Genomic DNA, 25344 nt, shown 5'->3' with positions numbered 1-25344 from the left:
GAAAAATGAAAAAAAAAAGGCATCTACCACAAAATCTGTAAATAAAAATGCAATAAAAACAGTTTAAAAAAGAAACCCAAAAGATTTTCACAAAATAAGTCTTCAGACTCTGTGGAGGGGAAACTATCCAATCTTGATCCTGTGGTATACACCAGTTCATTTGCATCCCAGAATTAAATCTGAGAATATCATAATCCCTGAAAATGGAGAAGGGGGCAGGGGTGTATTTAGGTGTCCGAGCGCCCCTGGCAAAGTAAAGGACTGGTGCCTCCCCCCCATATTTGAAATAGGGAAGGCACGTGTGCCAAAAAAGGGCGTGGCCACTCAATAGTACCCCAATTCAAATTACACCACAGTATTGTGCCTTACTCACATTACACAGCACAGTAATGTACATTATTTATGTTATGCTACACAGTAGTACCCCTTATACACATTATGCCACACAGTAGAGCCCATATATATATATATATATATATATATATATATGAGAAGGCGTGCCCGCTCCTGGGAAAGTGGGCGTGGCTTCACAATTTTATATTATAATATCAAACTATAAATATATAATCATACCCCCTACACATGCGCACACACACAATTAGCAGCCTTACACACAATACCCACAGTAGTTCTCATTACACATAATGTCCCCAGTATAGTGTAAGATGCACATAATGTCCCCCAGCATAGTGCTAGTTACACATAATGTCCTCCGAATATAGTGCCAGATACACATATGCCCCCACAGTGGCAGATACACATATGAACCCACATTGCCAGATACACATGCCCACACCGAGCCAGACACTCGTATGCCCCTACAGTGCCAGACACTCGTATGCCCCCACAGTGCTGGACACTCAAATGCCCCCACAGTGCCAGATACACGTATGCCCCCACAGTGCCAGAGACACGTATGCCCCCACAGTGCCAGAGACACGTATGCCCCCATAGTGCCAGAGACACGTATGCCCCCACAGTGCCAGACACACATATGCCCCATGTTGATTTTACTATTAAAGGCACCACTTTTAGGTAGATTCACTTTTAGAGGCAACAGCTATCCCCCCAACCCCGTGTAGTTCCTCAACAGCAGGGATGCCCATTAATGATCAAAGAATGCAGCAGCCACTGTAATTGGCGCCGGGGTCCAGCACCGCACCACAATACAGACAAGAAACTCTACATAAACTACACCCCCCAGCAGCCGCTGCTGCATACCATGATCATTACTGGGCATCCCTGCTGGTGAGGAACTACACGGGTTTGGGGGGATAGCTGCTGCCTCTAAAAGTGAATCTACCTCCTGCCCGCGGTTGCACCTCTGGATGGTGCCCCTCCTCGGCTGGCGCCCCTGGCGAGTGCCATCCTGGCCAAGTATACCCCAGGAAGGGGGTACAAATTCTGAGGCTTTGGCCCCTAGATTTTCAGTTTATCCAGTAATGTGGTAATTATATATTTGTTTGGTTAAAGTCCTTTCTGTTCCATACCAATATAGGAGTGGAGGTGAAAGCCTATGTGTTGTTCCTGATTGCGTGTGCCTCTCTACTTTTTAATCACCTTCTTGACACTGTCCTCTTCCTCTTGCCTCGCCTCATAATGTGAAAAGTCATCAAATATGGATGTGGTATGTTTGTAGCTAGCTATAATTTGGAGAACTTGGCAAGCTTTTTCCAGGGGGACCACCTGTCACTGAAATTATTGGTTTATTAAACAGTGCATGTCCTGTTTAAACAACATAGGGGTGGGCGGGAGGGCCCAAGACAATTCCATCTTGCCAGTGTTTGCAAGGAGAGATTAATTGCTTTTTTTTTGGTGAGGGGATTAATTGCTTTTTTTTGTGGGGGCCCAAACAAACCAATAATTTCAGCCACAGTCGTGTGGCAGACCCTGTCACTGAAAGGATTGGTTTGTTAAAGTGTGCATGTCCTGCTTATACAACATAAGGGTGGGTGGGAGGGCCCAAGGACAATTCCATCTTGTACCTCTTCATTTTTTCTTTGCATTATGTGCTCTTTGGGGCCTAGTTTTTAAAACTGCCATCCTGTCTGCCACTGCAGTGCCACTGCTAGATAAGCCAGGTGTTTCTGCCACCCACTTGTGTCACTTACTGTATCTTAGTCATCCAGCGACCTCGGTGCAACCTTTTGGCTTAAAAACAATATTGTGAGGTGTTTAGAATAGACTGGAAATGAGTGGAAATAAATGTTATTGAAGTTAATAATACTGTAGGATCAATAATACCCCCAAGTTCTGTGATTTTAGCTGTTTTTGTTTTTTTCAAAAAAATCCAGTTCCAAAACCAAAACCTAAAAGGGTGGTTTTGGCAAAACCAATCCAGATCCAAAACATGAATGGAGATCCAAATCCCAAACCAAAACACAAAACCCGAAAAGTGTCCGGCACACATCTCTACTCTTTAGAATGTGTTATAAATGGGTGGCACTCGATATCCCAGATGTCGGGATCCCGGTTCCGAGATCCCAACCGCTGGGATACCAACAACTATTTTCCCTCTTGGGGTGTCCATGACACCCCTGGAGGGAGAATAAATAGCATGGTGCGCCACCATGCCCGCAGCATGGTTAGCGCAGGGAGCCCGCAAGGGGCTCCTTTGTGCTCACCCCTCTACCGGTATCAACAGCCGGTATAGTGGGTGCCTCGATCCCGACAGCCGGGCAAGCGTAAAAGACCCGTTATAAACCTCTCCCATTGTCACTGGCACTATGAGAAACCAGGTTCCGGTATGAATGGTCGACCATGTTATGGTCAACAGTCATTAGGTCGACCACTATTGGTCGACATTGACATGGTCGACATGGACACATGGTCGACACATGAAAATGGTCGACACATGAAAGGTCGACATATGAAAAGGTCGACATGAGTTTTTTAACTTTTTTGGTGTCGTTTTTTGCGTAAAGTGACTGGGAACCCCAATTAGTGCACCGCGTCCCCTCGCATGGCTCGCTTCGCTCGCCATGCTTCGGGCATAGTGCCTTCGCTCCGCTACCGCTTCGCTCGGCACACTTTACCGTTCCAATCGTAGTCCATGTGGATCGTAAAGTATGGAAAAGTTCCCCAAAAGAAAAAAAGTTAAAAAATTCATGTCGACCTTTTCATGTGTCGACCTTTCATGTGTCGACCATTTTCATGTGTCGACCATGTGTCCATGTCGACCATGTCAATGTCGACCAATAGTGGTCGACCTAATGACTGTCGACCATAACATGGTCGACCATGTGAACGGATACCAAGAAACCAGGGGAGAGAGAGGTTGAAATTGCTCCAATCACTTGGATGTTTCCCTAGCCTCACATGACATCATGCATACTCCCCCTGCACATGGGCATGCAGCTGGGCTTAAATACTCTGTGCTACTATTATCATTTTAATGCTCTGCTATTTTTTGCTATAGCCTTGACCACTACAAATATCCTGCATGTCTGCGTGTATCCAGTATTGGGAAATGAATACATTGGGTGCTGCTATATAAGTCATATGCACCTAAAAAGCCACCTACCCAAATACAGAGCATCTACCGACTTAATGTCATAAAATGTGTGTTTCATGCTGGGAACCTTTAACATTTCAACGGTATGCTTCTCCCGCATTAAGAATACAAATTAGCTTCTGATATTATAATTGATGTTTTACATAAAAAAAACCATCGCTTCTGACAAACACGCAGCTTTTAGACATATAAATATTCACGAGTTCTCTCCAACTGGACATCTTGCATACACATCAGTGATCCATGACAAGTCAGGCATCTGAACAAGTAGACGGATAATTAGTCAGCGCACAACAAGAACACGTAAATACCTCATTCATCTCCACTGCAAGATAAATAATTAATGTCTTTCATCTTGTACAGCTGTACAGCTGCGATGAGGGGGCTTTTATAAACTATATATGAAAACATGAAGCCTGTTTAATTCATGTAGCCTTTTCAGCTCAGCCTCTTATTTTGTACCTGAATGAATGTAAATCAATGTGACAAACCCTCCCTTGCATCAGAGCAGCTTTAATCAAAAGATTTCTTCTTAACTCAACATAAAGCTGTGTCCACGGTTACTGAGATGAGCATCTCTGTGTCTCTTTATTTCATGTAGAGATATGGATATTTTCACACACAAGAAGAGATTGAGCACTCAAATCATAATATAGTGCTTTAGAAAAATGGAACACTCAAGCTCAATGGGAATGTTCCTTATGCTCCATCAGCCTAGAGTGGTTGTACTTGGCCTGGTTCATATTTGCATGGAAATCCGATGGATTGCATACAACCCCAATTGTGGATGGACTGGCCATGTGCAGAACTAGTCCTGCGTCATTGCAAGCAGTGTCTGCTATGCCACAGCGCTGTCTGGGGGCAGAACGGGGGAGGCAATGAGGACCGTTTTTCAAAATGGAGACATGTTGACCACTGTTTTCCGGTGCAAATATCCTGGGCCCAGGCAGAGGAGCACAGCACCCTTTCTGAGTAAGCTTAGATGGGTGATGACTGCAGCAGTATTTATCGATGGTTGTGATGGTGATCCAATTCTGCATCTTTGGATGCAACATTTGTATCTGCGATGTCGCCTGAAGATGCCTACTGCTGCATTAGGAAGTTTTCGCTACTGAATCCACAGCCGAATGAGGCCCACAGTATGTAACTACATCATACAGCCTCCATGTAGCTTTGGAAACTGTGGGAAAGATGTATCAAGAGGTAGTGATGTCAACCATCCATATACCGCCTCCCTGTTATGTCATTTGCAGTGAGTTCATGTAAGTTATTATCAAACACAGTGGAAAATATCAATAAGCAATCACCCACAAGACAACCGAGTTCCTTTCAAATCAGATCATGGCAGCAAGAAATAGAGCTCAGCTTTTCTGTACAGTGGAGATTCTCTGCAAACCAGCATGCCTGAAGCCTGATGAAACCCAATCAAGATGCAATGAGTTAGTAAAATTCTTTGCAGATAAAGTATACACCATCCGGGCTGGAATACCGACAGTGACACCAAAGGAGTACCAATCTAGCAAGCCTGCCAATGTAGGTCACCTGTCTTCATGGGACAGCTTTTACCAAGTGGAAGTACAAAACATTGCTGAAATTACCCGAAAGTTGGGTCCCTCCACCTGTGATCCGGACCCTACCTCAACCAAGCTTCTATTAGGGTGTATGGAAATAATCGGCCCTGTATTTGCAAAAATAGTTCAATGCTCTTTGCAGACAGGCATTTTTCCTGCACCACTAAAGGAAGCAATAGTCAGACAGCTTCTTAAGAAATCAAATTTGGCCCTGACTGCATGACCAACTAGAGGCCAGTATCAAAGCTTCGTTTTCTAGGAAAGGTTATTGAGAAAGTGGTTGCAGCTCAACTAGAAATCCACCTGTCAACCCATGACATTTATGATCCATTCCAGTCAGGATTCAGGAGAAGACAAAGCACCAAAACAGCCTTGTATATGTGTTTAATTACAGTATCTTCAAAAGACAGGAGACAGAGGTGACTGTTCAAGCTTATTCCTTCTGGATCTCTCTGCAGCATTTGACACCATGGACCCTGGGATTCTAATTGAGCTCCTGTAGAATTTCTGCGGACTGGATGGCATAGTCTTGATCTGGTTCAAACCTTTCCTCGCTGGCAGGTCACAGAGTTTCGTCTGGAGCATACTCTTCATCACCATTACCATTGACTTGTGGTGTCACACAAGGTTCTAAACTATCTCCCATGCTTTTTGCAGTATAAATGCTACCTCTGGGTGAAATAATCAGAAGCCATGGCCTGGTTTACAATTGGTATGCAGTTGATACACAACTGTTCCTGTCCCTTGCTCCAGGTACTGATAGCCCAATAACAACCGTAAATGGCTGTCTAGCTGAGCTCCAGGAGTGGATGAGTGCCAGTTGGCTGCGACTGAACCCTGATAACACAGAGGTCCTAATGATAGGACACATGACAAGACTGCAGCATAGCCAATTGACAGGTCTACAAAACACTGAATGTGTGCGTGATCTTAGGTTTGTCGTGGATAGTGGCCTGACACTTAAACATCAGGTATCAGTCACAACCAAGTCCTCATTCTTTTATCTAAGGAAAAAAGACAAAATCAAGCACTTCATTCCCTCAGAAGATCTGCCTAAAGTCATACATGCATTTGTATCATCATCCTAGACTACTGCAATGCCCCCTACCTTGGTCTCCCAGCAAAAGTCTTGCACCGCTTGCTGATGGTACAAAATGCTGCTAACAGACTACTGGCCAACCAGCCTCGTTCCAGCAACATAATATCCATTCTCTACTCCCTTTACTGGCTACCTGTAAGATGGCAAACCATTTTCAAGATTGGCTTACTCACTTTCAAAGCCCTACATGACCAGGGTCCAAGGTACTTGAAGCAGATTCTGTTTCCTTGCTGTCCCACTCAATTACTATGATCTGTAGATGAAGGACTACTAACAGTACCTAGAGACTGACAGAGAAAAAAGAAAATTTACACAATTCTCCACATGCGCTCACATACAATGAACATTCTAAATTCCTTATACTTAGATGGATAGGGGGTTCATCCACATCGGTCACAGTAAGTCCAAGAACTTCAGCTGAAACTTCCTCTGGCCCGTATATCAACAAAAAAAGGACAAGAGAAAAGCAATATAGTGTAGTATGTTTTTCCAATGTTCAAGAGAAAGTCTTATCAGTGGATTATTTATGGATAATGGAGGCGTAGTGCTTCATAACGGTTATTCTTCCACCAAAAATTATTCATACCGTACTCACACCCAAGTGCAATAGGAACCACTCATAAAGGTATCTTTATCTTCCTCCACCTTCTGTGACCTCTTTCTATTCAGTCAAATAAGAAATAATGGCGTACCTAACTTACATTGAGTAAGGTTAACACTTGCACATAAAGGTTTCTTTATCTGTATGTGTTTCTTCCTCTAATATCGGCACTCAAATTTTTCTTCCTGGCACTCCAACCGATCAGTCATGCATGGAGGTGAGTATATCCCAAATCACGACCCAAAAAAGACAGGGGAGCAATATAGTGTAGTATATTTATAAATATATGCAGTTCTTATATATGGACAGTAGGAGGATAATACTTTTTATCCAATATTCCTCCACCAAAGGTTCTATAAATAATCGTACCGTACTCACACCCAAGTGTGGTAAGAACCACTCATAAAGGTATCTTTATCTTCCTCCACCTTGTATCATCTCCTTCTATCCCTCTAGTCCCTTGGTACCACACGTAAGTGCTTAGTGGTATGTAGGTATATCTCACCAGACTTACGGTACGTCTGGTTGTTGCTTGCACATAAAGGTATCTTTATCTGTTGCTTTCTTCCTCTAACGTTGATGCCCAATAATTCCTCCTGATGCTCCAACCTGCTGCCAGACACAGCAATGGCCATGGGTGTGAGTACGGTACGATTATTTATAGAACCTTTGGTGGAGGAATATTGGATAAAATAAGAACTGCATATATAAGAACTGCATATATTTATAAATATACTACACTATATTGCTCCCCTGTCTTTTTTGGGTCGTGATTTGGGATATACTCACCTCCATGCATGACTGATCGGTTGGAGTGCCAGGAAGAAAAATTTGAGTGCTGATATTAGAGGAAGAAACACATACAGATAAAGAAGCCTTTATGTGCAAGTGTTAACCTTACTCACTGTAAGTAAGGTACGCCACTATTTCTTATTTGACTGAATAGAAAGAGGTCACAGAAGGTGGAGGAAGATAAAGATACCTTTATGAGTTGTTCCTATTGCACTTGGGTGTGAGTACGGTACAAATAATTTTTGGTGGAAGAATAACCGTTATGAAGCACTACGCCTCCATTATCCATAAATGATCCACTGATAAGACTTTCTCTTGAACATTGGAAAAACATACTACACTATATTGCTTTTCTCTTGTCCTTTTTTTGTTTATATACGGGCCAGAGGAAGTTTCAGCTGAAGTTCTTGGACTTACTGTGACCGATGTGGATGAACCCCCTATCCATCTAAGTATAAGGAATTTATAAGTATAAGGAATTTAGATTGTTCATTGTATGTGAGCGCATGTGGAGAATTGTGTAAATTTTCTTTTTTTCTCTATCAGTTTCATAGCACGTTAGGTGAACGTGCCTACATAGTTTATCATTTGCAGCTCCCGAGTGCGCAGTAGGAGATATCTATATTTGTTTTTTCTGAGTACCTAGAGACTCCCTGAATTCATCTGGGGGTCGAGCTTTCAACTTTGTGGCTCTTCCCCGCACAGTTTGAGAAGCCTCCACTCTAGAATCCTTCAAAAATAGACTCAAGACTCTCCTATTTACTCACGCATTTCACTAATATCCAATGTTAAGCTAGTTTTGTATTTTGAGCTGTAAAGACAAATGTAAAGCACTTTGAGTCCTATTAGGAGAAAAGTGCTATATAATTATAACTATTATTATTAAAATTATTATTATTAAAATCAGAAAAATCATGTAACATAATAACATGCAGTCCAGTATCAGCTACCAGCAGTTTGGACCAGCACATGCAAACTCCACTGCCAACATCCCCATCATCAACCTCATTAATGATTGGAGGTAGTCCTTCCAAAAAATGTGGAAAACTGATGTTCATAAAAATGAATATAAATTCCATGAGGAAGACCTGTGACACCAATTACAATAAACAGAAACTTCTTCTGTAACAGTGGGTATGAGCTAATATTGTGTGATCATGACAATGATATTAACAACAGTATGGAGGGTGATGCTGAAAATGATTTTGAGTCAGACGTTACAAATGTAATGAATAACAACATTGTTAGCTGCCTTTAACCCATTGGTAGCTTGGTTTGTGGGGGCCCACACAAACCAAGCACTTCAGTCACAAAAATGGCAGTCCCTCTCACTGAAGTGCTTGTTTGTTAAACTGCATGTCTTTTTTAACAAACAACATAAGGGTTGGTGGGAGGGCCAATGGACAACTCCATCTCGCACCACTTGTGGACTAGATTTAGGATACAAAACATGGTATTATCCTTCATACTCATTCTCTCTTGTGCACCTCATAAATGTACTACAGGGGCGTGTTACCCAATTAGGAAGGAAGGGGGACGGGGGGGGGGGGGGAGTTTGGTAACCAGGTCAGTCTCCTAATATTTATTGGTGTGTAACACAGGCTGACTTGTAATTTGCAGCTCAGCAGTGCAACTATTCATTTTCTTGACTTCCTCTTTCAATCCTTGTCAGGAATCCTTGACTATTAACGTTATACTCTTTTCTGGCATTTTATTTTCTCATTTGGTGCAAAACAGATTGTCATGTCAATTTTTTTAAAATATTCTAAATGAATCAATTAAATTAATAAATTTGAATCAATTGATAACTCAACCAATTTACTAGTCAAGCAATCAAACAATCAATCAATGCTTTACCTGCCTCCCACTACATACTCCACCGCTATTTTCCTGTACTGCCCTGGGGCCTCTTCTATAGGGGTCATATAGCTTATTAAACTGCCATCCTGTCTGCCACTGCTGTACCACAATTTCTCATAGATGTGCTATATTCTTTTTAACTTACGTGTGTTTGTGCCGCAGCTCTGTCACTTTGTATAGCCAACCAGCCTTTTACCTATAATATTGTGAGATGGGAGTTGGTCAAAATTGAGTGGAAATTAATGCTATTGATGTTAATAATACTGTAGGAACAAAAACAGGCCCACATTTCATGTTTGTGGCTGTTTTTTTAGCAATATAAAAAAAAAATCCAGATCCCAAACCAAAACACTTGAGGGTGATTTTGCCGAAGCCAGAAGACAAATCCAAAACACAGGGGGGCGGTTTTTGAAAAACCGCGCACATCTCTGATTGTATCCATTGCAATGGGCACATAGCTGTTGCAGGTATGATCTAATGGGCAAGTGTAGCCGGACTGGGCTGGAGCGGGCAGTGGCTGTGCTGCATTCCCCTAGGTCATTGCACCCCGGTCGATGACACCAACTGCACCAAACTCGCGCAGCTTTGTCTTGTAACAACTTGTAACTGTAAGGGAGTTTTCCGACACCAGTTTTCTGAGTATCAGTGCCTTTATCATAGAGAAAAAGCACTGATTATAACACAGTTTTGCAGCTAAAATATTTGACATTTCTTTACCTTCCTTTTTTCTAGACACATGGAAATAAACCCTTCAAAGGGTGCTTGAATATAATGCAACTGAAGCAGCTATTCAAAGTGGTACTTGTTCTCTCTTTCAAATGTGCAGTACACTGTATAACAAAAATAAAAGTAATTAAACAGCCCTATCTATGACTATGCATTCCATGAATAAAAGATGTTTTTAATCTATAGTAAATATGTATCTCAATATATTTAATGTAACAAGTAATGAATACTGAATACCTGCCAAATACCAGACACAGAGCTGATTTAATCGGGTGAAAAAAACATACAGTCCCTATATCAGGTCATCACCCTAAATGCGGATTAAGTAGCCAATGATAGTCCATGATACCATGAGGTGGACACCCAGGCTTGGACTGGCCCACCGGTGGGCCCTACTGTTTGGGGGCCCTACCTTCTGCTCTAAGGATCAGGTTCCAGACTGTGCACTTGAATTATACATTATACCTACTGAATGTTACCTTATACTGGACTATGGTGTATTTGCTGTTGTTAATCTGTTATTAATCTGGCACATTATCATGCATGCAGCAGCTGAATTTACTGTATATATTTATGAAGGGGCCCAGACATTGCACTCTCTAATGGTTAGTCAAACCAATGAGGTGGCAGGCCACACCCTCTCTGCAGACTGACCACACCCCTAACATGGGCCCCTACCACTGCATTTCCCTGGTGGGCCCTACATGCCCCAGTCCGACACTGTGGACACCTGTAGGAGGTGGTGCTGTATAGTTAATTGCTGTTCGCTTCTCCAGCTGATCCAAATGCACTGCTGCACATCAAGGGAGATCTGGTGCCTATGTGAGGAACATATTGGCAGAGGAACCATTTTTTTCTCTACATGGCCAACCAAAGATCTTATTCTTCCACTGTCATCAAGAAGGTTAATATTGCTAGGAGTGGAGGGCGATCCGCTGTGTCCCTCCCTCACTGTCCGGTCTGGAACTCTGTACCTAAATGGAGCTGGGCTGATGTCATAGAGTGACCTCTGACCCAAAAGCGCCACTGCGAATGAGTGTCCTGTCTGAGCAACTGTAACAGGTAAGTACTGTGGATGTGTTGCACAGGTGCAGGTGGATGTTGACGTACCTGGATTCTTCGCCTGAAATCACCTCTTGGACCAGATCTCACTTGCTGGAACCCTAGGCAGAAAGGACGAGGAACCTCAACCCCAGATGACCCAATATTCCGGTCACCACACGTTAGGACGGTGACATTAAGATTTATTATGCAGGAACACAACTGGTCACCGCTGTGAAATTATTTGGTTAAACAGCAAATATAATTTCACGTACAGTATACAGAAAAATAATTCATATAAAGAGATGCAATACGGTTGCGAACAGTAAGACTATGTTGGTCATTCCGAGTTGATCGCTAGCTGCATTTGTTTGCAGCGCAGCGATCAGGCTAAAAAACGGCAGTTATGCGCATGCGTATGCTGCGCAATGTGCACGCGAGATGTACGGGCACAACGAACGATGCAGTTTTGCACAGGGACTAGCGATTCATTTCAGTCGCACTGGTTGTCGCAGAGTGATTGACATGAAGTGGGCGTTTCTGGGTGTCAACTGACCGTTTTCAGGGAGTGTTCGGAAAAACGCAGGCGTGCCAGGGAAAACGCAGGCGTGGCTGGGAGAACGCTGGGCGGGTGTGTGATGTCAAATCCGGAACTGAATGGTCTGAAGTGATCACAAGTGCTGAGTAGGTCTAGAGCTACTCTGAAACGACACAAATTTTTTTTTTGCAGGCGCTCTGCGATACAACTGTTCGCACTTCTGCTAAGCTGAAATACACTCCCAGTGGGCGGCGGCATAGCGTTTTCATGGCTGCTAAAAACTGCTAGCGAGTGGTCAACTCGGAATGACCCCCTATGTCACCTTGTACAATGCGTTTCTATACTGGTAACTTGCAGTCTTCTATTATGCTCTCAATGGACAATATAACCCTAGTGATTACTATACTCCACTTTTACCTAGGCACAAACTCAATTTATAGCGAACCTACAGTCAGCTGATATATCACAGACAATAGCACAGTTCACAAATGCTAAAGGTCAGACAGCAAATATGCAACTTAGGTCAAGCAGTTCAGTGAAATTAAGCAGCAGGTCCATAACAGTGCTCAGTCAATAAAGGCAGCATGCATAAGGTGATAATGTTATCAAGAGCAGTTTCTAAGCAGAATAGAAAGGTTGCAATGTAGGCAGCAGGGTTCAGTTCCAGTGCATGAAGTAAGTAATTGCAGGCAAAGGTGGTTAACAAAAGCAAGCTGACAGAATTTGGCAGTAGATAGGGGAGTGTCGTTTATGACACAGTTCCACCTACAAATAAGCGCTCAAGCAATAAGAAGTTCCACAGGGTAGCTCCGTTCTTTACAATAGAGGTTAGTGTGCAGGGAAAATGAGAGAAATGCGGTGACTCCCACCGGTCATACCCAGGATTAGAACCCATGACCTGTTACACTAACAGCAGACACTTTACTGATGGAGCTATTTGCTCCTGTAGGGGAAGCATGAGAATTCTAACTATGTGAAGTTACGTGTAATTGTCAGAGAAGTAACTTCATATAGTTAAAATTCTCATATTTCCTATACAGGAGCAAATAGCTTCATCAGTAAGGTGTCTGCTTCCAGTGTAATAGGTTGTGGTTTCTAATCCTGGGTATGACACTTGTAAAATGTGTATATTCAGTATAATAAAGAGGGTGTGATTTGTAAGGTGCAGGGACCAGTGAGGAAGTCGGCCACTGAAAAGACAGCGGCAGCTATCAATAATCTTAATTCATTGGTGTCACAGAATGGGAGGAGAGGTGCCCCCTTTCACAGAGCAAGAGCCCGGCGGCAGATGACTCCATTGCCTCCCAGAGTTCTGCCTCTGACTCCCACAAGGATAAATTCACTGGAATAATGCTAACAGTAGTGGATTGGCCCGACACAGTTTCTCCCTTTGGGCAAGCTTCCTGACTACAACTAGGTCACTAGGCAGAGTATCTCTTTCTCTCCCTCTAATGCTGCTTTATAATTCACTCATTAGTCCCCGTTAGTTGAAGTATCCCTGTTTGGGGTTTCCACTTAGCTGGGAGTTTATTCCTGAATAGACATTAAGCTTGCTTTGCGCAGGGGTGATGCAGAATCAAAGTAGCCATGATACTGGCTACAGATAAGTCACTCTAACTGGGGTCGCCCCTACTGTTCAATATAACTAGCTGAGGTATGTGTGAGTGGCTGGCTCCTCTCTCCTGTTTCTCCCTCTCTGTGCTGCTTAAACAGGGTAACTTGGGTATGATCACTGGATGGGCTGATGGCACTGATAGCGGTGAGGGGTATGGCTACCTGTTGGTAGCAGACGGCCTCCGGCTCACCCGTTCTGGACTCTCTCTGCAGGCTCGCCCTGGGATCCGTTCCTTGGCGGAGAAGCTGGCTGCGGCAGTCTGGCCCCGGCTCTCCTCACAGCTGCGACTGGTGGCTCAGGTCACTCTCTCTCCGTGCCTCTGCCCTGGTGGCAATTCTCCTCAGCGCGTCACAGCAACGGCAGCGGTGCTGGATTCTCCGACTCTGTTCACTGCAACGAGTGGTGGGTCGCAGCTCAGGGCTCTTGGACGAGTCTTTCCCTGGTAGCGACTCTCTGCGATCTCCTCCCAAGAGCTCCACTCCCGGCAGGCCGTCTTCCTCCTCAGAGCGCCCCTCGCAGCATCTCTCTCTCTGTTACCTCAGGAGACTCCTCAGCAATCACCTCAGGAGATAACCCCCGCCTCCTCCTCTTCCCGCTCTGCACCACCCAATCAGCAGCTTCGATTCCTCCCGCTCTGCAGGTCTGCACCTGGGTCCTAACCAGTGGTGGGATTCAGCCGGTTCGCACCGGTTCTGCAGAACCAATACCTAATGTTAGGCATGGTTCTGGGAACGGTTTTGCTAACTAGCGCCGCCTGTCTGATCAACTGGTCTGGAACACAGAATCCGAAGTGGGTGTGGACGTCATGATGTTATGCGCATGCGGCGCACGGACCTCACACTGCCACCTCCCACAACGCCGTCTGTCCCTCAGGTCATTGTGCCTGCCCCGTGCTGCTACTTATCGCGGACCCGCGCAACGCTAATACTAGCGGTTGCGGGCCGCGCCACCGCTGGCACTGCACTGTCTGTGACTCTCTCTGTGTCCTTAGAAAGTACAATCATTATCCTCCTTGCAGCGCATGCCCGCCCCTGGCTGCTCTGTTCTGTCATGTGCTGCGTCAGAGAGGAGGAGCAGTGCTGCTCCTCATAGTTTCTGTGTGACTGACTGTGTCTGTGACCACCTTAGATCTAGTCATAAGTTCTGCTATAATATTAGTAAAAACACACTTACTAAACAGCAGCAGCAGCCTCGGCCATGTAATATTCTGGGCCTGAGCGGAGGGTAACAAACTAACAATATTGTATGCAGCAGCTGCAGGACCCTCATGTCGCAGACTTAAGGGTGTAGTTTGTAATTGTAATGTGTCAGGACAGGTATTATTTAATATTTTAAAACACTTTCTTATAACATATTCTAATTTTGTGTATCTCTTTTATTGTTCTTATTTGAGTATTAAATGCATGAATTATTAAACTATCCTTTCGGTTTATCTTTTGGTATACTTAAAATGGTCATTAGGACATAGAACCTGGTGTTAATTTATTTGAATCCAACCACTGGTCCTAGCGCTCCACAAGTTGCTGTCCTTTGGTTGCTGGCATTGCCTAGCAACCTAACCAAGGGGAAGCTGTTAACCCTTTCAGCTGCTCTGTGCCGGCTAGTGAGAAGTGAGGGTTCCTTTTAGGGAAAATATAGGTGTCTTACCCAGGTTGTCTCCAGTATATGGGTGATGGTACCTATATAGCCACATATATACTAGTGATGAGCGGGTTCGGTTTCTCCGAAACCGAACCCCCCCGAACTTCACCTTTTCCACACGGGTCCGAGGCAGGTTAGAACCTTCCCGCCTTGCTCGGCTAACCCGAGCACGCCCGAACGTCATCATCCCGCTGTCGGATTCTCGCGAGATTCGGATTCTATATAGGAGCCGCGCGTCGCCGCCATTTTCACTCGTGCATTGGAGATGATAGGGAGAGGACGTGGCTGGCGTCTTCTCCGTTTATTGTAGAAGTTGATTGGTTTACTTTATTTCTTATTTGTGGGGAGGATTGGGGAGCAGCTGTTAGGAGTACAGTGCAGAGTTTTGCTGATAAGTGACCACCAGTTTTTTTATCCGTTCTCTGCCTGAAAAAAACGCTCCATACCATATCTGTGCTCAGTGTGCTGCATGATATGTCTGTGCTGAGTGCTCACACTGCTTAATTGTGGGGACTGGGGAGCAGCTATAGCAGGAGTACAATGCAGAGTTTTGCTGACAGTGACCACCAGTATACGTTGTCTGCCTGAAAAACACTCCATATCTGTGCTCACAGTGTGCTGCTTTATTGTGGGGACTGGGGACCACCAGTATAATTAATATTATATAGGAGTAGTACAGTGCAGAGTGCACTGCTGTACCTACCTCTGTGTCGTCACTCGTCATCCATTAAGTATACTATCCATCTACATTCTATACCTGTGGTGCATTTTAGACAGTTTTGCAGTTTGCTGACAGTGTCCACCAGTATACTATATATAGCAGTACGGTAGGCCACTGCTGTGTACCTACCTCTGTGTCGTCACTCGTCATCCATTAAGTATACTATCCATCTACATTGTATACCTGTGGTGCATTTTAGACAGTTTTGCAGTTTGCTGACAGTGTCCACCAGTATACTATATATAGCAGTACGGTAGGCCACTGCTGTGTACCTACCTCTGTGTCGTCACTCGTCATCCATTAATTATACTATCCATCTACATTCTATACCTGTGGTGCATTTTAGACAGTTTTGCAGTTTGCTGACAGTGTCCACCAGTATACTATATATAGCAGTACGGTAGGCCACTGCTGTGTACCTACCTCTGTGTCGTCACTCGTCATCCATTAAGTATACTATCCATCTACATTGTATACCTGTGGTGCATTTTAGTTTTGCACAGTAAATATAGTAGTAGGCCATTGCTATTGATACTGGCATATAATTGCACACATTAAAAAATGGAGAACAAAAATGTGGAGGTTAAAGGGAAAGATCAAGATCCACTTCCACCTCGTGCTGAAGCTGCTGCCACTAGTCATGGCCGAGACAATGAAATGCCATCAACGTCGTCTGCCAAGGCCGATGCCCAATGTCATAGTAGAGAGCATGTAAAATCCAAAACACAAAAGTTCAGTAAAATGACCCAAAAATCAAAATTAAAAGCGTCTGAGGAGAAGCGTAAACTTGCCAATATGCCATTTACGACACGGAGTGGTAAGGAACGGCTGAGGCCCTGGCCTATGTTCATGGCTAGTGGTTCAGCTTCAAATGAGGATGGAAGCACTCATCCTCTCGCTAGAAAAAAGAAAAGACTTAAGCTGGCAAAAGCACAGCAAAGAACTGTGCGTTCTTTAAAATCACAAATCCCCAAGGAGAGTCCAATTGTGTCGGTTGCGATGCCTGACCTTCCCAACACTGGACGGGAAGAGCTTGCGCCTTCCACCATTTGCACGCCCCCTGCAAGTGCTGGAAGGAGCACCCGCAGTCCAGTTCCTGATAGTCAAATTGAAGATGTCACTGTTGAAGTACACCAGGATGAGGATATGGGTGTTGCTGGCGCTGGGGAGGAAATTGACAAGGAGGATTCTGATGGTGAGGTGGTTTGTTTAAGTCAGGCACCCGGGGAGACACCGGTTGTCCATGGGAGGAATATGGCCCTTGACATGCCTGGTCAAAATACAAAAAAAATCAGCTCTTAGGTGTGGAATTATTTCAACACAAATGCGGACAACAGGTGTCAAGCCGTGTGTTGCCTTTGTCAAGCTGTAATAAGTAGGGGTAAGGACGTTAACCACCTCGGAACATCCTCCCTTATACGTCACCTGCAGCGCATTCATCATAAGTCAGTGACAAATTCAAAAACTTTGGGTGACAGCGGAAGCAGTCCACTGACCACTAAATCCCTTCCTCTTGTAACCAAGCTCCTGCAAACCACACCACCAACTCCCTAAGTGTCAATTTCCTCCTTACCCAGGAAAGCCAATAGTCCTGCAGGCCATGTCACTGTCAAGTCTGATGAGTCCTCTCCTGCCTGGGATTCCTCCGATGCATCCTTGAGTGTAACGCCTACTGCTGCTGGCGCTGCTGTTGTTGCTGCTGGGAGTCGATCGTCATCCCAGAGGGGAAGTCGGAAGACCACTTGTACTACTTCCAGTAAGCAATTGACTGTCCAACAGTCCTTTGCGAGGAAGATGAAATATCACAGCAGTCATCCTGCTGCAAAGCGGATAACTGAGGCCTTGGCAGCCTGGGCGGTGAGAAACGTGGTTCCGGTATCCATCGTTAATTCAGAGCCAACTAGAGACTTGATTGAGGTACTGTGTCCCCGGTACCAAATACCATCTAGGTTCCATTTCTCTAGGCAGGCGATACCGAAAATGTACACAGACCTCAGAAAAAGACTCACCAGTGTCCTAAAAAATGCAGTTGTACCCAATGTCCACTTAACCACGGACATGTGGACAAGTGGAGCAGGGCAGACTCAGGACTATATGACTGTGACAGCCCACTGGGTAGATGTATTGCCTCCCGCAGCAAGAACAGCAGCGGCGGCACCAGTAGCAGCATCTCGCAAACGCCAACTCGTTCCTAGGCAGGCTACGCTTTGTTTCACCGCTTTCCAGAATAGGCACACAGCTGAAAACCTCTTACGGCAACTGAGGAAGATCATCGCAGAATGGCTTACCCCAATTGGACTCTCCTGGGTATTTGTGACATCGGACAACGCCACCAATATTGTGCGTGCATTACATCTGGGCAAATTCTATCACGTCCCATGTTTTGCACATACCTTGAATTTGGTGGTGCAGAATTATTTAAAAAACGACAGGGGCGTGCAAGAGATGCTGTCGGTGGCGCGAAGAATTGCGGGCCACTTTCGGCATTCAGCCACCACGTACAGAAGACTGGAGCACCACCAAACAGTCCTGAACCTGCCCTGCCATCATCTGAAGCAAGAGGTGGTAACGAGATGGAATTCAACCCTCTATATGCTTCAGAGGATGGAGGAGCAGCAAAAGGCCATTCAAGCCTATACATCTGCACACGATATAGGCAAAGGAGGGGGAATGCACCTGACTCAAGCGCAGTGGAGAATGATTTCAACGTTGTGCAAGGTTCTGAAACCCTTTGAACTTGCCACACGTGAAGTCAGTTCAGACACTGCCAGCCTGAGTCAGGTCATTCCCCTCATCAGGCTTTTGCAGAAGAAGCTGGAGACATTGAAGGAGGAGCTAAAACAGAGCGATTCCGCTAGGCATGTGGGACTTGTGGATGGAGCCCTTCATTCGCTTAACCAGGATTCACGGGTGGTCAATCTGTTGAAATCAGAGCACTACATTTTGGCCACCGTGCTCGATCCTAGATTTCAAACCTACGTTGTATCTCTCTTTCCGGCAGACACAAGTCTGCAGAGGTTCAAAGACCTGCTGGTGAGAAAATTGTCAAGTCAAGCGGAACGTGACCCGTCACCATCTCCTCCTTCACATTCTCCCGCAACTGGGGGTGCGGGGAAAAGGCTAAGAATTCCGAGCCCACCCGCTGGTGGTGATGCAGGGCAGTCTGGAGCGAGTGCTGACATCTGGTCCGGACTGAAGGACCTGCCAACGATTACTGACATGTCGTCTACTGTCACTGCATATGATTCTCTCACCATTGAAAGAATGGTGGAGGATTATATGAGTGACCGCATCCAAGTAGGCACGTCAGACAGTCCGTACGTATACTGGCAGGAAAAAGAGGCAATTTGGAGGCCCTTGCAGAAACTGGCTTTATTCTACCTAAGTTGCCCTCCCTCCAGTGTGTACTCCGAAAGAGTGTTTAGTGCAGCCGCTCACCTTGTCAGCAATCGGCGTACGAGGTTACTTCCAGAAAATGTGGAGAAGATGATGTTCATTAAAATTAATTATAATCAATTCCTCCGTGGAGACATTCACCAGCAGCAATTGCCTCCAGGAAGTACACGGGGACCTGAGATGGTGGATTCCAGTGGGGACGAATTAATAATCTGTGAGGAGGGGGATGTACACAGTGAAAGGGGTGAGTAATCGGAGGATGATGATGAGGTGGACATCTTGCCTCTGTAGAGCCAGTTTGTGCAAGGAGAGATTGATTGTTTCTTTTTTGGTGGGGGCCCAAACCAACCAGTCATTTCAGTCACAGTTGTGTGGCAGACCCTGTCACTGAAATGATGGGTTCGTTAAAGTGTGCATGTCCTGTTTATACAACATAAGGGTAAGTGGGAGGGCCCAAGGACAATTCCATCTTGCACCTCTTTTTTCTTTCATTTTTCTTTGCATCATGTGCTGTTTGGGGACAATTTTTTTGGAAGGGCCATCCTGCCTGACACTGCAGTGCCACTCCTAGATGGGCCAGGTGTTTGTGTCGGCCACTTGTGTTGCTTAGCTTAGTCACACAGCCACCTTGGTGCGCCTCTTTTTTTCTTTGCATCATGTGCTGTTTGGGGAGTATTTTTTTGAAGGGCCATCCTGCCTGACACTGCAGTGCCACTCCTAGATGGGCCAGGTGTTTGTGTCGGCCCCTTGTGTCGCTTAGCTTAGTCACATAGCCACCTTGGTGCGCCTCTTTTTTCCTTTGCATCATGTGCTGTTTGGGGACAATTTTTTTGAAGGGCCATCCTGCCTGACACTGCAGTGCCACTCCTAGATGGGCCAGGTGTTTGTGTCGGCCACTTGTGTCGCTTAGCTTAGTCACACAGCCACCTTGGTGCGCCTCTTTTTTTCTTTGCATCATGTGCTGTTTGGGGACAATTTTTTGGAAGGGCCATCCTGTCTTGATTGACACTGCAGTGCCACTCCTAGATGGGCCAGGTGTTTGTGTCGGCCACTTGTGTCGCTTAGCTTAGTCACACAGCCACCTTGGTGCACCTCTTTTTTTCTTTGCATCATGTGCTGTTTGGGGACAATTTTTTTGAAGGGCCATCCTGCCTGACACTGCATTGCCACTCCTAGATGGGCCAGGTGTTTGTGTCGGCCACTTGTGTCGCTTAGCTTAGCCATCCAGCGACCTCGGTGCAAATTTTAGGACTAAAAATAATATTGTGAGGTGTTCAGAATAGACTGGAAATGAGTGGAAATTATGGTTATTGAGGTTAATAATACTATGGGATCAAACTGACCCCCAAATTCTATGATTTAAGCTGTTTTTTAGGGTTTTTTGAAAAAAACACCCGTATCCAAAACACACCCGAATCCGACAAAAAATTTTCAGGGAGGTTTTGCCAAAACGCGTCCGAATCCAAAACACGGCCGCGGAACCGAACCCAAAACCAAAACACAAAACGCGAAAAATTTCCGGTGCACATCACTAATATATACCCATAAATCCAAGTTAATAGGATATCCATCTCAGAGTGTCACACATCCTCTCTCTCTGTCCTCCATTGAGACAGGACAAGCCTCTGAGTTTCTCGCTGCAGCGGAGAACAGATCCTATACCAGATGGCACTACTCAGGGGCAAACGCAGGATCTGTAAAGGGGGGTTTCCATCAGACAAATTTCCCCACTTTCTATGGGATACGTTTAATTTGCCGGTTGTTGAGATCCCGGCGGTCAGGATACCGACTCCGGAATCCTAACAACCAACAATGCCGCCAGCCGTAATCCCGGCGCAACAGGGCTATTCCACTCGTGGATGGCCACAGAGTGGCGAGCGCAGCAATCCCGCAAGGGGATTCTTATTGCTCGATGGAGGAAGCCGCTGTCAGTAATAAATACCGAACTCCTATCTACACCTCACTACACTATGATTTTAGACTTCAGGTGCTATTAATATATTTATATCTCAGTAAGTAATTCTGACCTGATTGCTAGGCTGCGTTTTCTCATAGCCTGCGATCAGGTCTGAACTGCGCATGCATATGCACCGCAATGCGCAGGCTCGTCGGATGACTGCACTGGGCATTGGTGCATAGCAACGGAATGGCGCATAAAAAGCGATCGCACGGGCGATCGCAAGGAGATTGACAGGAAGTGGGCATTTGTGGGTGGCAATTGACCATTTTCAGGGAGTGTCAGGGAAAACGCAGGCGTGTCTGAGCATTTGCAGGGCGGGTGTGTGACGTCAATTCCGGTCCCGGACAGGCTGAAGTGATCGCAGCGGCTGAGTAAAGGGGGGTACACACGGAGAGATCCGTGCTTAAAATCTAAGCAATCTTGCTAGATTGCTTAGATTTTAAGCACGGATCTGCCGTGTGTATGCCCTCCAGCGATAGCGATGCGCGGCCCCGCGCATCGCTATCGCCGATGCTAGATTGAGCTGCATGCAGGCTCAATCTAGCGGGTCGCTCACTTCACCGTTGTGTGAAGTGAGCGGCTCCCCGTCGGCTTTCCCCCTCGCTCAGCACATCGCGCTGTGCTGAGCGGGGTGAGAGATGTGTGCTGAGCGGTCTGTGTTAAGATCGCTCAGCACACATCTCTCCCGTGAGTACCCCCCTTAAGTCCTGGGCTACTCAGACACTGCACAAAATCAGTTTGTACAGCTCAACTACACATGCGATCTCACACTTGCACAGTGAAAATACTCTCACCCTGTAGGCGGCAAAGTATCTGAACACAGGACAGCAAAAAAACACTTGCGAGCGATTAGGTCTGAATTACCCCCTCAATCAAGTAGCCTACAGTAGTTTTACATATAGATAATTTTTATATTATTATTTACTCTTTATATTTAATTAATGTATTCAATTAGTTATGTTCCCATTAGCTTTTCCCGGTGCTTTTAAACTTGTCAATTTGGCTTGAAAAATGTATATATACATATATATATATATATATATATATATGATATGTGTATATATATATATATATATATATATATAATGCATTAAGCTAAAAAATCAGTGCACATGTAGAAAAATGTTGGTACTGTAAACTGGGAGAGGTTCCTTACCGAGGTCAGCTAGGAAGGGATCAGTCTGTGTGGTGGTCACATTCAGCGTAGGCAGCCTCAAGACTTGTTGTGACCATTAGCTCTGGTTCACCTGCAGCTGGCTGAGAGAGGTCAGTGTGTGTAGCTCTACCCGGAGGGTCCGCGAATCGCGGCAAAATGCCGTGAGTGGGGGGAGCCTAATGCCGTGAGTGGGCGGAGCTACACTCGTAAGCCACACTTAGCCATAAAATTGATTTGGTCCATCAGGGGGGGGGTTTCTGGGTACTCAGAACCCCCCCCCCCCCTGGGTGCGCCACTGCTACTGATACCAGAGCTTACTGTAAAAGGGCAACTGCCACTACTGAGTGTATATACAGGTGTGTGTGATATCCAAAAATGCAATAAAACCTAAATTAACCCCATAAACTCCTGGCTGTATCTGTTTGTACCTGTTATGTCCGATTGTACACATACCAGTATTAACCAAGTATTACCGGGAAGCGGTTACAATACCGCTAGTCGTGATCCGGACCGTTAGTGTACCAACAGCGGGATCCCCGACTAGTGGTGAAATGCAGACGCAGGAATCCCGTCACCACAGGCTCTTCTCCCTTTATGGGTGTCCACGATCCACTTTGCCGCAGCGTGGCAAGCATAGCGAGCCCACAGGGGGCTTGCTTGCACTCGCCCTGCTGCCGGCATCCTGGTGGCCGGGATCCCGTTGTGGGTGGGGGACGGGCAGTTGCGGGGTTTCTGCGGGTGGGGGAGGGGAATATGCCATTGGTGAGGGAGGGGGTCTGGAGTCACCGTGGGTGGGGGAGTGGTGGGTGCAGGGGTGCTGGATATGGTGGAGGGGGCCCGGTGGTGCTGCAAGTGGGGTAGGGGCGGGTAATGCTTCTCCTCCTGGAAGCAGGTAAGCTGCTTCCCTTTCTTGGTGCTCCCTGCAGCAGACGGTGAAGGCTCCTTTGCCCGGGCCAGGCACAGAGCCGGATTAAAGTGAGGGGCCCAGGGGGTATGTACTCCGGGCCCCACAGTTTTACGGGACCTCCCAGCTGGAACAGCTCTGTCCCAGCTCTGAAGATCACCCTTATTCTGCAGCATTGTGCTACAGTCAGCACACCCACACTGCTGTGTGCTGGATGGTCTGTGGTGTTGCAGGGAGGCTGCTGCCATTTAGCAGCAGCAGTTTTTTTTGCCTGTGCGGATGTGTAGGGGGGAGCGATCACACTGATCACTCCTCCCTCTTTATTCACCCCTAGCTGAGGGGGTAAAATCTGCACAAAAAAACACTGATTTCCATAATTTGCATAAGGGGGTGTAACCACGCGGCCCGCAATTAGGCCACGTCCCTGAACCCGCAGCTGGCACATCAATGAGATCGGGTCCCCTGTCTCAAGTGGCCATAGGCCCCCAGAAATCATAATCTGGCCCTGGTCAGGCACCGCAGCTCCCCCATCCCGACGGCGAGTCCCTCTGCAGCCGAGTGGAGTCCAGATAACACACAGCAGCCGAAGGGCAGAGCCTCCCATTGTATGTAACCTATGTTGGAGGGCGTTTCTCACCCAATCAGCTGTGGGCTGGGTGTGATAGACCTGGGGCTAACCCAATGAGAGCTCCTAGCCACGCCCAGCGTTGGAAAATGAGTCACAGATCTAGGTAAATATATAGGAGATATTGAAGTCTTTTACCAACAAATCTTGACCTACAGTAATGTTGTAACAACCACCTCCCCAAATGAAGCACAGATATGAAGACATTTGTACAGTATAGTATACCCTTGTTCCACAAAACCTGGTTGGGTTCTAGTTGCCAGTATAATGTCTGTACTTTTTAGTAGCAAGTAAGTAGCAAAACTTTTTTGTATTTTTTTGAATAGATAAAGCTGATATGTATTGTGCTTTTACGGAGGTGGACAATTATTTCAGCTGGGGGGGCGACTTAGTAGGTTTAACTAAACTAAGGAGGGGGACATGGCAGAGGTAAGCTGGGTAAAGGGAGGGTTTCACATACATATATTTGAAAACAAGGAACAAATGCAAAGTGGATAGAAAGCGGGAGAGGGCAATAGAGACAGGCACCATTTTTGCCATCAGAGCGGCTGCGTGTGACATCATGCTACCGCTTCATAAATGCCACCGGCCCACCCCCATTTTCCATGCACCACCCCCCGCAACAGTCCGTCGGCTCCCCCCGCCCACCCTGCGAACACCTCTGTCTGTCAATCAGGCAGAGGCATTTGCACCCATTGCAAACCAATCACATTCTTCAGATGCACACATGCAGAATGGAAACCTGCGCATGCACACTGGCTCCACCGAATGAGTAATTGCGGTCACATCGCTCAGCGATGCGTCCTGAATAACCCCATAATTAGTTATTACTGAAGAAGCGCGCAGACCCCCATGTTTTGGTTTTAGATCTAAGTCATCAGCATGTTTTGGTTTTGGACCTATTTTTGTTCCTATAGTATGATAAAACATCAATAGAATTAATTTCCTGTCAATTTTGACCAGTTTTGGCACCTGAAATCAGGATGCAATTCAAAGCAAGAGAGAACCAATTTGTAGATCCAAGAAAGTACTTGCAGGAAGACCTAAGCCCAGAGTTGGTCCCACCACTCGGAATACCAAAGTGACCCGAGCCAGGACATGGTTTGACTCAAGACTCAAAACTGTTGGAAAGACAAACACAGAGGGATAAAATGAGTCTCAGGAGTCTTGCACAGCGAAGGGTCAAGCTGAATGGTAAATGGTACCTTGTGAGCCTGGCTGGGCTTGGAGGAGGCCCAAGCCTCTTCTTCCTTTATTGACCTAATAAAGATCCTTTACTACAATGTGCCGAGTGCAGCCCCAGCGAAGGAGGTCGCATTAAAGTCGGGTGTTGAAGGCCAATTATGCTGGTTGGTCATAGGGGGTAATTCCGAGTTGAGCATCAAATTTGTTAGCAGTTGGGTAAAACCATGTGCACTACAGGGGGGGGGGGGGGGGGGGGCGGCAGAAATAACATTTGCAGAGAGAGGTAGATTTGGGTGGGTTATTTTGTTATTGTGCAGGGTAAATACTGGCGGCTTTATTTTTACACTGCAATTTAGATTGCAGATTGAACACACCACACCCAAATCTAACTCTCTCTGC

This window comes from Pseudophryne corroboree, chromosome 1, assembly GCF_028390025.1.
Source record: "Pseudophryne corroboree isolate aPseCor3 chromosome 1, aPseCor3.hap2, whole genome shotgun sequence".
In the NCBI taxonomy this organism is placed as follows: domain Eukaryota; kingdom Metazoa; phylum Chordata; class Amphibia; order Anura; family Myobatrachidae; genus Pseudophryne; species Pseudophryne corroboree.
Note: the sequence above shows the minus strand (reverse complement) of the source record.